Source organism: Nuphar pumila, chromosome 12 (assembly GCF_984573655.1).
Source record: "Nuphar pumila chromosome 12, dmNupPumi1.hap1.1, whole genome shotgun sequence".
Lineage (NCBI taxonomy): Eukaryota > Viridiplantae > Streptophyta > Magnoliopsida > Nymphaeales > Nymphaeaceae > Nuphar > Nuphar pumila.
Window position 1 is genome coordinate 79,606,442 of NC_143260.1, and position 16,136 is coordinate 79,622,577.

The 16,136-nt window shown below is 44.9% G+C and overlaps 1 protein-coding gene across 1 annotated transcript in view; it reads left to right on the forward strand.

The window, feature by feature from the left end:
• LOC149821051 (6-phosphofructo-2-kinase/fructose-2,6-bisphosphatase-like) overlaps positions 1-16,136 on the forward strand; it is a 227,871-nt gene that overhangs the window by 115,530 nt on the left and 96,205 nt on the right. The gene's annotated exons all lie outside the window — the stretch shown is intronic.

Consider the following 16,136-nt stretch of genomic DNA (forward strand, 5'->3'; position numbering starts at 1 on the left):
CTTCATCAGTAAGGACGTTCAATGGTGGCATTTGCATTTTCTATAAGCACATAGTCTATTTAGTATGCACTTGCTTTTGGGTACGAGTACTAGAGGATAATTTGCTTTTAAGTTGGTCTTTCTTTAAAAAATTTCTGATGCTAAATAAGATCTTTTACTGGGCATAGAATATGATTAAGAGTGCAAATAGTGGTAATGGTCTTCAAATAAATTGCTTTTCTAGTATAAGAAGATATTGAAATCTACTAACATAAGGACCCTATAGATTTGAAAGAGAAACTAATATTTGGGCAATGGCTCAACTTTGAGTTTTATAATGCCTACATGTTCCAGAACTACTATGGCTTTACTGCTTTTCTGTTCCTTATATAGGTACCTGATCATAACTATAATGGGGTCTTCTTGGAGTTTAGCCATGTTAAATTAGCAAAGTAAAACTTTTATGGCGGAATACAATCCACTCGCTATTGCTAGCTATCCACAGAGAATTGTAGCAGAAGATAACTGGTTTGTGGCATCATAAAATCATTTCCACTAGAGCTTACTAATAGCTATGAGCTTACAAGGGTTGAATGATATAGCTGCAGGGTTAGAAACTTAGATCACACTCATAAGGGGTCTGGGGTTCAAATCCAATAGGGGTTATCCTTCCTCCAGCTTGCCCATAAAAAAGAAAAAGCTATGAAGTGCATAAATGGTGCAGATATGCGAAGTACAGTTTTGGTGTCTTCAAGTGGAGTGGTTTGTATAGATGCATTTCTAATGGTTGATCTATTATCTGTATAGATGCATTTCCCATTAATTTAGTCGAAACCATCTATTTTCGTTCATCTCTGAAATATTTAAATTTCAGATATCTTGATTCAGACCTGTTTTATTGCAAACAAGACTTCATCAAGGCATCCATATGGTTTAATATATTTGAAAATTCTAGAAGATGGTGGAAGTTGGTTTTATATGAAGCGGTGGATCTACCTAGTATTTTTCCTCTTATCCATCTTCCGAGCGACGCGATGTACTCTATAGGCCTGGAGGCAGTGATAAATGGGCAAAGGTTACTAGGTCGTCGCCCAGAAGCGACGCGTCACACCAGCGCCCGGGTGTAGTGTCAAATAGGCAAGGGTTCCCTCACTTTATTGGACGGGTGTGGGTAAAAAAGACAGTTCAAGACCATAAAATTAGGTTAGCCACTTGGAACATAGGGTCTTTAATTGGTAAGTTGGTAGGGTTTGTAACGGAAAAAAAATTTGTTTTGGTTCGGGCCGGATCCGGACCCGACCCAGACCACTGCCTCTCGCTGTCTTTTAAGACAACGAGGCAGGCGGGAGGAGGGTTACGAAACCCCCTAACCGCCTCTCGCCCTCTCGTCTCTTCCCGACTCTCTCTCTCGCTCATCCACCGTCACCGACGCCGGCGACTCTCGACAGCCCGCCGCCACCGACATCGGCGACCCCTCCTTTCTTTCCGACGAGCTCCTCTTCGGCGAGCTTCCTCCAAAACCCCCCTGGTACGCCACCGCTTCCTTTCTTCCCCTCTTTTCCCTCTCAGTCTCTTCTCTTTCTCTCCCTCACCTCTCTGTGTGGCCATGCCAGGGGTCAAACCCCCTCCCTGTGCCCCCTTTTGGCAGGGGAGGGGCACAACACCCCTCCCTGCTCTTCGTTATGGTAGGGGAGGGGGCTGAGCCCCCTCCTTGCTTCCGTTACGGTAGGGGAGGGGCCGAGCCCCTCCTCCCTGTTCTCTGCTATGGCAGGGGAGGGGCCGAGCTGTAATAACCGTATTTTTGTTAGCTATTTGAATTTTTTTTTCTATAAATCAGGCATAATTCGTGTGATTCGGGCACAGATCCAAGATCCATATATGATCGTTATATATATAAGTATAATACCATATATATTTACTTATAAAAAAATAAAATAAAATAAATAACATAAATTAAAAATATGTATATATGTATATCAAGGGATCCACGATTGGATCCGTTCGGATCCAACTCGTGGATCCATATCGCGTGGGTGGTGCGGATCCAAAACCGCGGCTAGACCCGGGTCTTGGACCCGGCCCCAAGCCGCATGCTTAAAAAAAAAAAGAGGGATTTTATGTTAAGGGGCATATGAAGGCCCGATAAAGGGATATCACAAAGGGGGAAGAGGGCTGGAGCGCCCCGCTGGGAGGGCAGTGTGCTCCTGCCTCTTCAAATGGGGGTCTCGCCCCTCTTCCTCCCCACCTCTGCTCTCTTCTTTCTTCCTCTCTCTCTCGTCTCCCTCTACGCAAGCCATCGACGCTGCCCTGGAGTTCGCTGGAGCCTCTCTCGTCGGCACCCTTGTTACGTGTGACTGGATCGACGCCGCCGGCCCTGCCGAGCCCTTCTCGCCCTCTCGATCTTCACCTCCTCTCGTTGTAGCAGCAACCACCTCGCCGGAAAAAGGTAGGGGTTACTGTTTCTTTTCTTGTTTTGGTGTGTCCGGTGTCCAAGCATTGATGGGGTTACGGTGAGGCTCTAAATCGATTGAAAGAAAAGGGGGTTTTCGAATAATGAAAGGGGGATTTGGGGTTTATTAAATCTAAATGGGTTCGGGGTTTTCAGAGTTATGCTACGGGGTGGAGTTTAATGGCTATCGGGAACCCCAAATTGGCAGAATGGGGATTTCGGCTACTGTGAAAACCCAAATGATATTGGGGTTTTTGAAAAACGACGAGGGGTTCCGATTCATGAGTTTTCAGATTTATGCTAATCGGGTTGTACTCCTCTTAACCCCAAATACCCGAGTTGGGGGTTTCTGATTTTCGGACAGTGGTGTTAGGAACAAACCACATTGGGGGTTTGTGTTGTCGTGAATCCCCAAACCAAAATTTAGGGGTATTGGCTGCTATGAACCCAAATAAAGAAAAAAAATGTCTACAAGGTTTTCAATAGACTGTTTATATAATACGTCCAATGAAAAACAAATTTTTTTATTAGTTTCTGTGTACATCAGTTTCAATTGAAAAAAAAAAATGACACTTGGTCTCTGCATGTTATTTTCACTTTTTACTTCCTGTGCGAGTCACAAAATAGAAATTTGTGTTGTTGGGGTTCACATTGGCAAATTCTTTCGCAAGTAGATACTAAGACAAAAATCATGGACTGAGTGTTTGAGCAGAATACACTTCGGTGAAGTCCACGAGCAAGGCTTACGTTTTTGCATTTTACCTTAACTCTGAACATGTTTGTATTTGGCATCCATGTATCAGTGATTCTATATCTCAAATCCATACCTGCCTGAGAGTGTACTTCTTTTCCTATTTAATCCATCATTGAAATGGTCGACAACACTTGAATATGATAAATGATAGATTCTGTTTTTTTATTGCTATGATCTATGGAATCAAAATCTGCATATTCTGATGAGTCTGTCCTAGAGTTTTCTTTTCATAAAGACATGCCTTAGCAGACAGGTTTTGTTTCTTCTTTCATATTATATCTGCTATACGGACTCACTACACCCGATATGCTCAAAGACCATAACCTCTAACTGATAGTAGGATTTTGGTGATTTTTGGTAGGGATAGAAATAAATGGGTACTTCATAAGTTAGTCATGATTTGGAAAATTTCATTTTTGTGTTGACTGTGTGGGGATTATGATTGACAAATTTTTTTTCTATGACATAAACATTCTAGAATTTTGATTGAACCACTACAACCGTGAATGGCTTAAGATATACAATGTCAGATGCCTAACTAGAATTAAAAGATTTAATGCAAATGACAAAATTGCATGTGTAATGAAAATCAGCAAATTACTATGCTTGTTTTACAAAAAAAAATTACTATGGTACCTTAAATGGTAAATGAGGAAGTTAATTACTGCTATTCCCTCCCGCTGAGTGGGTGTCTAGGAAATCTTGCCTAATGGGCAATATTCATTGAATACCCGATGCGGGTACTTGGGTCGTTAACTTGGGTGCAAGGGAAATAAAGCTATCGAGAAACTTTCGGTTTTTGGCACAGGTCAGTGTCTAAGCATGTGTAGGACATACATAAGTTAATTCAATGTTAACAAATTTATGTTGATAACTCTATCGGTTATTATATACATACATTTGAGCTTGTGAATATTTAATGGCACGTGTTAGCATGCTTTATAGTTTGTAACATGTGAGGCATTTGGTGCCTGTTAACATATTATTGCAAAGTTGGTTTTGGAAAGTGCATACATGAAATCAATGCGTGAAATCAATGTGTGTTTAGCATGTCAAATCATGCATAAATGTTCTCATGTGCTTATGAATTATGGACGAATGCATGTGTGTTAAGTGGTTACATGAAAGCACTTGCACATGGATGGTGAACACTTGCATATGACTGTGGAAGCTCACACACATTGTTAAAATGGTATGGATGAATGTGCATTTGGAATCATGTTGGTATTATTGCATACGTTGCAAGTTGTTATGATTTTTGCATATGATGCAGCGATGATCTAAATGAATCATTGTTGTGCCTGGAGAGCCTGGAGCTTGGGTTTGCTTTTTCTTTAATTGTTTAAATGCATCGCAAAAATCATACTTTATATTATTGTTCTATATTGCACTGTTCGATGTGTTTCCACGGGCTGGAGTCTCGTGATGGTTCTCGCAGAGGTTGATGCGAGCTTTTGCCTTATTTTTGCATGTGGAACTGCAAAACTCATTAATTGGCTCATAATATAAAGATAATGAATAAAAACAGTGTAATATACGTTCTAGGATATCTTATCTGGAGTATGAGAATCTTAGAGATCCGGTCTTGGAGAGACTGTGAGGATACAAAACTCCGCTTAATTTGGTCTCCTGAACCCGATATTGAGGTTCCTTCTCCTGGCCACGGTTTTAGGGAGAGTCTGGCACTTTACCCGAGAGTGGTGTGTTGGTCACAACTGTGAGTTTGTTTGGTACCAAGGAAGTGACACTTGTGGGCGTGGGGTGTCCCTTGTGTCCCCGACATTAGATGTGGAGGTCTAATGTTCCGATGGATGGTGCTGTTTCCTGATATTGGTCGAGGGCTAAGTTGGAACCCAGTAATAAAATACAAATTGTGTGTTAAGCTACCCTGGGAACCTACTTGACCTCGGGGTTTGTATCCGTTTGGTGTATCCGCGGGCAACGATAATTAAAAAGAGGAACTTAAATTGTATGCATTTAATAGGGCATGCATATGGAAAAGGAAACTTAAGGAAAGATAATAAGAGGATTCATGCATTACACATAAGTCATGCATTTTCCTGTTATGCATTAGAACATGCATACATTATCTGTTTTCCTTAATTGTTATATCTTTGGTGGATGCGTGATGTTTAACTTTCAATATATGTTAAATGTCTTGTTGTACTAAAATTATGCATCATGGTATGGTTTAATGTTTCTTTATGCATAATGGATGTACCTTGTGGTGTGAATACGTACCTGAATTATGAATTGTCATAATTGCATTTCTTTGAATAATTGTGTGGATTCATATTGTGGTGGTGGGATATATATATATATATATATAAATACTGCTATTAATGTTACCTGTTAGTTAACTTCTGATAAATTGTTGACTGTCATAGTATAGACCTTTGTTTATTTTTGGCATATACTGAACATCATACTTGACACACCCATATCACATACTGGATTCATGATGTACCACACTAAAAGTTACGGATTTCCTACTTAGACAGTTGTAGTCTAATTCCTATAAATTTCAGGTGAAGAATTGGAGTTAGGAGCGGCTGCGGGATGAAACTTCGATCGAGATTTTGGATTTATTGTTCCAAGAATAGTGTGAGGACTCTAATCTTAATTTTCATTGATCTTGAAATGAAAAGAATGTTTTGGTCTTGCTCCACCTGTAATGTTCTGGAATGCTTAGCCCTATGATATGATTGGTTTCCGCTGTATTAAAAAAAAAAATTCCTCAAAAATCTGGGTTAAGATTTCGGGGCGTTACACGAGCTCCTCCTCCCTGCCCCTTTTAGTTGCGCCAGCAGGGGCCATCAGCCCCTGCCTTTTTGTTTGCGAGCAGGGGCCGATGGCCCCCTGCCCTTTGTGCGCGAGCCTATACCCTTGGCCGACAGGCCCGCGAAATCTTTGGAAGCTACATCGTGATGGGGACAGATCATTACAATTGGTGGTCTCCAACGAGGAATTCCTAGTAAACGTGAGTCATCTGCTCACATTGACTACATCCCTCTTTTGGCAGCAAGGGTCATTTGGAGCTGCTCCATCTTTTTTTTTGAGTCAATTGGGACGGTTGGCCCCAGCCCTATGTATCCGAGAAGTCGAGTCTTTGCCTTGCTTTTGCTTTTGTCTGGGTTTGCATGTTAATATCGCATATTTGCAGCTACGACGGATCCCACTCGCGCTTCGCGACCCGAGGCGTCAATCGTGTACTTCCGCAGACGTTAGCAAGCTCGTAACCCTCCTAGGTAGGGGAAGATTGCACGAAAGACTTGGATGATTGAATTAAGTTCAATTAAACTAAAAACGACCATTAAATGAATATATATGTACAAATATATATATTTATACGAGTATGCACTTCACTCAAGGATGCGGTTTTACAACCCTTTCCCTTTACCTTCTATCAGTTTTTACTTGCCGTCACGTATCGCGTCGAGATTTTGTGTTGCACTTCTGCTTACTACCTTTACCTTGCCATTGCGCTGTGCGCCTAGGCTCTTGCTTTTGTATATGTGTTGGTATTGCCTTGCTATTGCAGATGACGTGCAAGTTCTTGCTCTTTGCGTATGCCTTAAAGGTATCCTCGTGGAGGATGAAAGGGGCATTTACCACTCTCCCTCTTGCGACAAGAGTTTAGTTGGGAGCGAGCGACACATCCTCGTCTAAGGAGAGGGATACCTCGCAAGGATCCTGGCTCTTAGTGTACGCAGTCCTGCAGAGTCGACTTGAGATTTAGGGAGCTGCGCAAAAGCATCAAAGACTGCTCCAAATCGAAGCATTTGGAAGGAAGTGACTGACTGGTTCTGCTCGCCTTTTTGGCATATCTCGGGTGATCCCGAATTGGGGGTTCGAGCGAACTTCTTAGCGGGTGTTCTGTTGAGAAACCCGTATCCCGTCTATCGAGGCCGGTATCGAGTCATGCGAGATATGTAGATACCCCAATAGCGGATGTGATTCGAGATAATCACATGCATAATGTTGGTACAAGGTACTGTTGTTTCAAAAGATAAAGTAAAGTAGATAAACTTTACATCTTTGTGAAACACTCCTGTTGAGGCTTCTATTGAGGAGCTATACCCCCTTCATCCTAGAGTACTCGTAGTCGTGCACGACACGTCTAGTACTGCGATGATCGGATGAGATGGTTGTGCGACCTCGAAAAGTGCTAAATGCACAATGCTGTAATCACATAAATGGCCTCACATTCGCCTTCACAGGCAAGATGCTAGAGTGGTTTGAAGACCACAACATAGGATGGGTCGTTAGTTAAGCAACCCCTAACGCACCCATTCGCTTCTGGTTGTTCTGTCAAGGGAGAGGACAGAGCGGTACAAAAACTCCAATGGATAGGTTGTTAACAACCACCCTACGGGCAATGATCCGACTTCCCCAGTCATTGGAGTTAGGGGAAAGGGGCTACAACAGTTAGCTCAACACTTCTGCAGAAGTTGGATGCATCCGTAGCACTGCTTTTCAGCCTCTGGGGAATCCTCTCTCGGCTAAAACCGTCCCATTTGGAGCAGACTCAACTAGCTATTCGGGTTATTGAAAATACATAGAATAACAGACGCCCGAACTAGTCTTAGTTGTTTTTACGTTTTGCCTGCGCGTACCCGCAGACCAGTAATATCGGAACATAAAGTCTATTCACATTGGTTGTTGGGTCGTGAGACTCATTTGCACTACTGACTCGCTTGCACTACTTATTCGCTTGCACTACTTGTTTGCTTGCACTACTTGTTCGGTTGCACTACTTACGCGTTTGCACTACTTACGCGTTTGCACTAGTTATCTACGTCCATTGTTTACCTGTTTAACTGCATATCTGCTTTAAACTGTGTAACCTACTGAATTAAATTTACATAATTCAGTTCCTTGTAGTCTCTCTTGTGCACCTACTAGTTTTTAGGTACAGGTGATGATTAGGTACACCACAAGCGATGGCGCGATGGCAAGATGGCTTCAAGACGTCCTTCTTCCTGCTCTTAGCTCGCGTCCTGTTGTTTGGGGTTTTGTAACGGATTTTTTTTGGGATATCCAAATTTTGTACTATTTGGAGAACTTAAATGAAAGTGGTTTTTTTCAAGTGTTTGCAAGTAGCATGGGTTGTGCATTTTGGTTCTTTTAGCTAACGCGCCCAAAGTTGCCAGCTTGCCTTTCTGAAATTAACAAAAGTATAGTCTTCCATTGATTTCGTAAACCATCTTTGAGATGAAGATATTTCTTTTTAGTCTCTTGTGTGTTTTTCTGAAAGGTTTGCAAGTTTGAAATTTTGGGGCGTTACAACTTGGTATCAGAACTAAGGGAAGCAAGGATTCTTGACCATTGAGCATGCGCATCGCGCTGTGAGTATACTTTCCTCTTGCTTAGTAGGTGCAGTTTGCATTGTTAAGTTTAGTGGCTTGACACGTTTTGCTTATGTACCAACATTGCTGGGGTTACATAAACTACTCATGTTAAACATGAATAGTACTTATGTTTTTGCTTGTTTCGAGCCTCCTAAAATTTCTCATTATTGGTATTCCTTGTTTACTCCAAGGATGACAATGAACTCGAATGAAGGGTCTGCTGACGAATGGTCAATCAACGGAGATTCGTGATGGATTCTCTAGGTTCCCTGACAGCGGCTATGCGAGACCAGATTCGTTCCCAAAGGGAACCAACGCCCGTTCCTGAGCCGATCCCGCATACCGCAGTGATGTATGAGAAATTTCTGATGCTTGACCTCCGACCTTCAACGGCAAGCCCGACCCAGACATGGTCGATAACTGGGTGAAGGAGGTGGAACGAGTGTTCGAGGTCTTGTCAGTGCCCGATGACAAGAAGACGCTATTCGGGACCTTCAGGCTGAAAGAGAATGCCCACAGTTGGTGGGACATGGCCCGGGGTGTGCAGTTTTCGAGAATTTCGCCCATTCCTTATGAAGCTTTCAGAAAGGCTTTCTTGGAAAACTACTTCCCGCCTCACGCGAGGGAGAAGAAGAAGGTGGAGTTCTTGGAGCTCTACCAGGGCAATTTGAGTTTGACGGATTACATCGCTAAATTCCAGAGTTTGGAACCCTACTGCCCCAACCTGTTCGCGGATGATCGCGAGTGAGCAGGAAAGTTTGTTCGGGGGCTGAAGGAGGGACTCATGCATCGGGTCCTAACGAGCATGCCCTCGACCTTCTTTGTGGTAGTTGCTGACGCCACCATTCTGAGTGAAGCCTGGGAGCGCACTAAGAGTACTCAGAGCAGGAGGCCACTCGCTACGGGTGGTGAGCCGAAGACACCTTCCGGCGACCTAGGCAAACGACCGTTCCTTCCTGTAAAAAGCGAAGGAGGAAAGAAACAATATCCTCCTTCGAAGCGTCAGCGGCCACAGGGCAACCCTCCAGCCAGGCAGCAGGCTCACAGCGTATGCCCCAGATGCCAGCGATCTCACTTTGGGCAGGCGTGCCCGCTCGATACAGGCGGATGCCTGTATTGTGGCAAGATGGGCCACTACGTCCGTGATTGCCGCAAAAAGGCGGCTGACGATTCCAGGCAGACCAGCGGAGCACCTTTGCTCCCTCAGCCACCAAAGCCGCAACAACAGTATCAAACGCCACAACCGCAGACGAGCGGTCAAAGGAGGGCGCCAGGACACGTCTACTCAGCCAAGGCCGAGCAGTTGACCAAGGGCGACCTAGTGCAAGGTACCATTTTTGTCGCTAACCAAGCGGCTTTTGTGCTTTTTGATTGTGGTGCCACAGACTCTTTTATTTCGGTAAATTTTGCCGAGTTTTTGCACATACCTGTAAAACCCTTGCATAATACCCTTGAAGTGTATAACCCGATTCGGAAAAACACCATTTGTGCGACCTACGTACCAGAGTTGGACGTAGTCTTGGCAGATCGATATTTACCGGCTTGTGCTATCCTGCTAGTGATGACGAAATTTGACGTCATCCTAGGCATGGATTGGCTGCACAAGTATCATGCCAAGATTTTCTGCCGAGATAGCAGGATGGTCTTATCTCCACCAGGAATGCCCAAGATGGAATTCAAGATCGTGAAACCCGTTCGGGCGAGCAAGTTGATTTCGTCGCTGAAGGCGCAGAGCTACCTGAGGAAGGGATGCACTGCCTTTTTGGTCAGTGTCATCCAGTCCGAGTCGATGGGAGACTTGGAGATTGTTTGAGATTTTCCAGACGTCTTCTCGGAGGAACTGCCAGGCCTTCCTCCACCTCGCAAGGTGCAGTTCAGCATCGAGTTGCTGCTGGGTACTACGCCAATTTCTAAGGCTCCATATCGGATGGCGCCAGCCGAGCTCAGAGAGCTCAAGAAGCAGTTGCAGGAGTTGATGAATCAGGGATTCATTTGCCCCAGTGTCTCGCCTTGGAGAGCTCCCGTCTTGTTCGTGAAAAAGAAGGACGGATCATTGCGGTTGTGCATCGATTATCGAATGCTTAACCAGGTGACAATAAAAAACAAGTACCCGTTGCCACGCATCGAAGATTTGTTCGATCAGTTGCAGAGGGCCAAGATCTTCTCAAGGATCGACTTTAGATCTGGGTATCATCAACTCATAATTAAGGGATATGATATCTCCAAGACGGCCTTCCGGACCAGGTATGGGCATTACGAATTTACGGTCATGCCCTTTGAACTCACTAACGCTCCTGCAGCATTCATGGATCTCATGAATAGGGTGTTCAAACCCTTCTTGGACACCTTTGTGATCGTGTTCATCGACGACATCTTGGTGTATTCAGATAGCTGGGAGCAACATCGTGAGCACTTGAGAGTTATTCTCGAAACCTTGCGAAATGAGCGTTTGTTCGCTAAGTACTCTAAGTGCGAGTTTTGGCTTGAGGAGTTCATGTTTTTGGGACATGTCATATCCAAGAAAGGTGTGTCCGTGGATCCAGCGAAAGTCGAGGCCGTACTCAGTTGGCAGCAGTCAAGGAATGTTCGCGACATTCAAAGTTTTCTTGGATTAGCTTGGTATTACCGAAGATTTATCCAGGACTTTTCTAAGATCTCTCTACCCTTGACGGAGCTCCTGAAGAAAGAAGCTAAGTTCGTGTGGGACGACATGTGCGAGGGCAGTTTTCTGATGTTGAAGGAACGTCTTACGACCGCTCCTATTTTGGCCTTACCTTCGGGTCAAGGCGGCTTCGTGATTTACACCGACGCTTCCGGGACAGGTTTGGGTTGCGTCTTAATGCAGAACGATAGAGTGATCGCCTATGCATCGCGCCAACTTAAAATACATGAGAAGAACTATCCGACTCATGATTTGGAGTTAGCAGTGGTGGCCTTCGCATTGAAGATATGGCAGCACTATTTGTATGGGGAGCGCTTCGAGGCTTTTACAGATCATAAGAGCCTAAAATATTTGTTCTCGCAGAAGGAGCTGAATATGAGGCAGCGACGTTGGCTGAAATTTCTCAAGGATTACGACTTTACCTTGTCCTACCACCTAGGAAAAGCGAACGTTGTGGCCGACGCTCTGAGCCGCAAGTCTCCCAGCGTTTCCGTTAATTTGTTATTTGTGGGGTGGAAGCTGATCGAGGATCTGATATCGTGGGAACCGTTTGCGGTCACTCCAGTTTCGATCAATCAGAAGATCGATGCGCAGTACGAAAAGCTGAAGGCTCTAGCGCAGCGGGCCGATACTTCCTTCCGACTGAGTGAGGAAGGAGGTGTATGGTGTAAGGATCGTCTCTGGGTGCCAGAAGATCCTATTTTGAGAGATGAGATTCTCGCTGAGGCCTACAAGTCCAAGTATATGATTCACCCGGGTGGCACAAAGATGTTCAAAGTTTTGCAGCGTAGATATTGGTGGAGTGGAATGAAGCGGGACGTAGCCGAGTACGTTTCAAAGTGCTTGACTTGCCAACAGGTTAAGATCTAGTACCAGCGACCCGGTGGAGTGATGCAGCAGATGGAGATTCCACAATGGAAGTGGGAGGACATCACGATGGACTTCATTGTCGGTTTGCCGAGGACGCGGAGGAAACACGATGCGATTTGGGTGATCGTGGATCGACTCACTAAATCGGCGCATTTCCTCCCTATACGGCTCAGTCAGTCACTGGACAGCTTGGCAGACCTCTATGTCAGGGAGATTGTGAGATTGCACGGTGTTCTTGTGTCAATCATCTCCGATCGTGACCCGAGGTTCACCTCCAGGATTTGGGGGCAACTGCAGTTGGCCTTGGGCACAAAGCTAAAATTCAGCACTGCCTTCCACCCTCAGACCGATGGACAATCTGAACGCACGATTCAGACTTTGGATGACATGCTGTGAGCGTGCATGTTAGACTGGAAGGGAGAATTAGACTCTCATACCGGGTTGGCAGAATTCACGTACAATAATAGTTATCATGCGAGTATCGGCATGGCCCCGTACGAAGCCTTGTACGGGAAGCCTTGTCGATCACCTGTTTACTGGGATGAGGTTGGTGAACGGATGCTAGATGCACCTATAGTGCTACAACACTATACTCAGCAAGTGCAGATGATCAGGGAACGTCTGCGTACCACACAAAGTCGACAAAAGTGTTACACCGATCGTCGACGTAGAGAGCTCGTGTTCTCAACGGGAGATATGGTTTTTGTTAAGGTATCTCCTACAAAGAGCGTTTTCCGGTTCGGGATGAAGGGAAAACTGAGTCCGCGATTCGTCAGACCTTTTGAGATCTTGAATCGGATCGGCGAGACGGCTTACCGCGTTGCACTGCCTCCTCAGTACGCTCAGATCCACGTCTTTCACGTATCTATGTTGAGAAGATACGTTCACGACCCATCACACATCATTCATTATGATGATGTGGATATCCAAAAAGACTTGACGTTTGAGGAAAGACCAGTGGCAATCGTTGAGACCAAGTGCTTAGATCGAAGACGATTTCTCTTGTAAAAGTACGTTGGCAACACCATGGAATTAATGAATGTACATGGGAGCCTGAGTCTGATATCAGAGATAAATACCCTGACTTGTATTTTGACCAATATATGTAATAGAAATTTCGCGGACGAAATTATTTTAAGGAGGGTAGGATGTAACGAAAAAAAAAAAATTGTTTTGGTTCGGGCCGGATCTGGACCCGACCCAGACCACCGCCTCTCGCTGTCTTTTAAGACAGCAAGGCAGGCGGGAGGAGGGTTACGAAACCCCCTCACCGCCTCTCGCCCTCTCGTCTCTTCCCGACTCTCTCTCTCTCGCTCATCCACCGTCACCGACGCCGGCGACTCTCGACAACCAGCCGCCACCAACATCGGCGACCCCCCCTTTCTTTCCGGCGAGCTCCTCTTCGGCGAGCTTCCTCCGAAAACCTCCTGGTACGCCACCGCTTCCTTTCTTCCCCTCTTTTCCCTCTCAGTCTCTTCTCTTTCTCTCCCTCACCTCTCTGTGTGGCTACGCCAGGGGTCAAACCCCCTCCCTGTGCCCCCTTTTAGCAGGGGAGGGGCACGACACCCCTCCCTGCTCTCCGTTATGGTAGGGGAGGGGCCGAGCCCCTCCTCCCTGTTCTCTGCTATGGCAGGGGAGGGGCCGAGCTCCTCCTCCCTGCCCCTTTTAGTTGAGCCAGCAGGGGCCATCGGCCCCTGCCTTTCTGTGTGCCAGCAGGGGCCATAGGCCACTGCCTTTTTGTTTGCCAATGTGCGCTAGCCTATAACCTTGGCCGATAGGCCAGAGAAATCTTTGGAAGCTACATCGTGATGGGGACATATCATTACAATTGTTGGTCTCCAACGAGGAATTCCTAGTAAACGTGAATATATACGTACAAATATCTATATTTATACGAGTATGCACTTCACTCAAGGATGCGGTTTTACAACCCTTTCTCTTTACCTTCTATCAGTTTTTACTTGCCGTCACGTATCGCGTCGAGATTTTGTGTTGCACTTCTGCTTACTACCTTTACCTTGCCATTGCGCTGTGCGCCTAGGCTCTTGCTTTTGTATATGTGTTGGTATTGCCTTGCTATTGCAGATGACGTGCAAGTTCTTGCTCTTTGCGTATGCCTTAAAGGTATCTTCGTGGAGGATGAAAGGGGCATTTACCACTCTCCCTCTTGCGACAAGAGTTTAGTTGGGAGCGAGCGACACATCCTCGTCTAAGGAGAGGGATACCTCGCAAGGATCCTGGCTCTTAGTGTACGCAGTCCTGCAGAGTCGACTTGAGATTTAGGGAGCTGCGCAAAAGCATCAAAGACTGCTCCAAATCGAAGCATTTGGAAGGAAGTGACTGACTGGTTCTGCTCGCCTTTTTGGCATATCTCGGGTGATCCCGAATTGGGGGTTCGAGCGAACTTCTTAGCGGGTGTTCTGTTGAGAAACCCGTATCCCGTCTATCGAGGCCGGTATCGAGTCATGCGAGATATGTAGATACCCCAATAGCGGATGTGATTCGAGATAATCACATGCATAATGTTGGTACAAGGTACTGTTGTTTCAAAAGATAAAGTAAAGTAGATAAACTTTACATCTTTGTGAAACACTCTTGTTGAGGCTTCTATTGAGGAGCTATACCCCCTTCATCCTAGAGTACTCGTAGTCGTGCACGACACGTCTAGTACTGCGATGATCGGATGAGATGGTTGTGCGACCTCGAAAAGTGCTAAATGCACAATGCTGTAATCACATAAATGGCCTCACATTCGCCTTCACAGGCAAGATGCTAGAGTGGTTTGAAGACCACAACATAGGATGGGTCGTTAGTTAAGCAACCCCTAACGCACCCATTCGCTTCTGGTTGTTCTGTCAAGGGAGAGGACAGAGCGGTACAAAAACTCCAATGGATAGGTTGTTAACAACCACCCTACGGGCAATGATCCGACTTCCCCAGTCATTGGAGTTAGGGGAAAGGGGCTACAACAGTTAGCTCAACACTTCTGCAGAAGTTGGATGCATCCGTAGCACTGCTTTTCAGCCTCTGGGGAATCCTCTCTCGGCTAAAACCGTCCCATTTGGAGCAGACTCAACTAGCTATTCGGGTTATTGAAAATACATAGAATAACAGACGCCCGAACTAGTCTTAGTTGTTTTTACGTTTTGCCTGCGCGTACCCGCAGACCAGTAATATCGGAACATAAAGTCTATTCACATTGGTTGTTGGGTCGTGAGACTCATTTGCACTACTGACTCGCTTGCACTACTTATTCGCTTGCACTACTTGTTTGCTTGCACTACTTGTTCGGTTGCACTACTTACGCGTTTGCACTACTTACGCGTTTGCACTAGTTATCTACGTCCATTGTTTACCTGTTTAACTGCATATCTGCTTTAAACTGTGTAACCTACTGAATTAAATTTACATAATTCAGTTCCTTGTAGTCTCTCTTGTGCACCTACTAGTTTTTCGCGAAACTAACCCATTCTATGGGTACAGGTGATGATTAGGTACACCACAAGCGATGACGCGATGGCAAGATGACTCCAAGACATCCTTCTTCTTGCTCTTAGCTCGCGTCCTGTTGTTTGGGGTTTTGTAACGAATTTTCCTTGGGATATCCGAAGTTTGTATTATTTGGAGAACTTCTTAAATGAAAGTAGTTTTTTCCATGTGTTTGCAAGTAGCATGGGTTGTGCGTTTTGGTTCTTTTAGCTAACGCGCCCAAAGTTGTCAGCTTGGATTTCTGAAATTAACAAAAGTATAGTCTTCCGCTGATTTCGTAAATCATCTCTGAGACAAAGATTCTTTTTTATTCTCTTGTCTGTTTTTTCTGAAAGGTTTGCAAGTTTGAAATTTTGGGGCGTTACAGGGTTAGTAGATGTTATGTGTAGGAGAAAGATGAATATTTTGTGTTTACAAGAGACAAAATGGGTAGGTGAGAAAGCAAAAGTGATAGAACCTTGGGGATATAAGATTTGGTATACAGAAATAAATAGTAATAGGAATGGAGTAGGGATTGTTTTGAGTCGTGAGTTTATAGATAATATAGTTGAGGTCCATAGGAAGAGTGATAGGATTTTACTT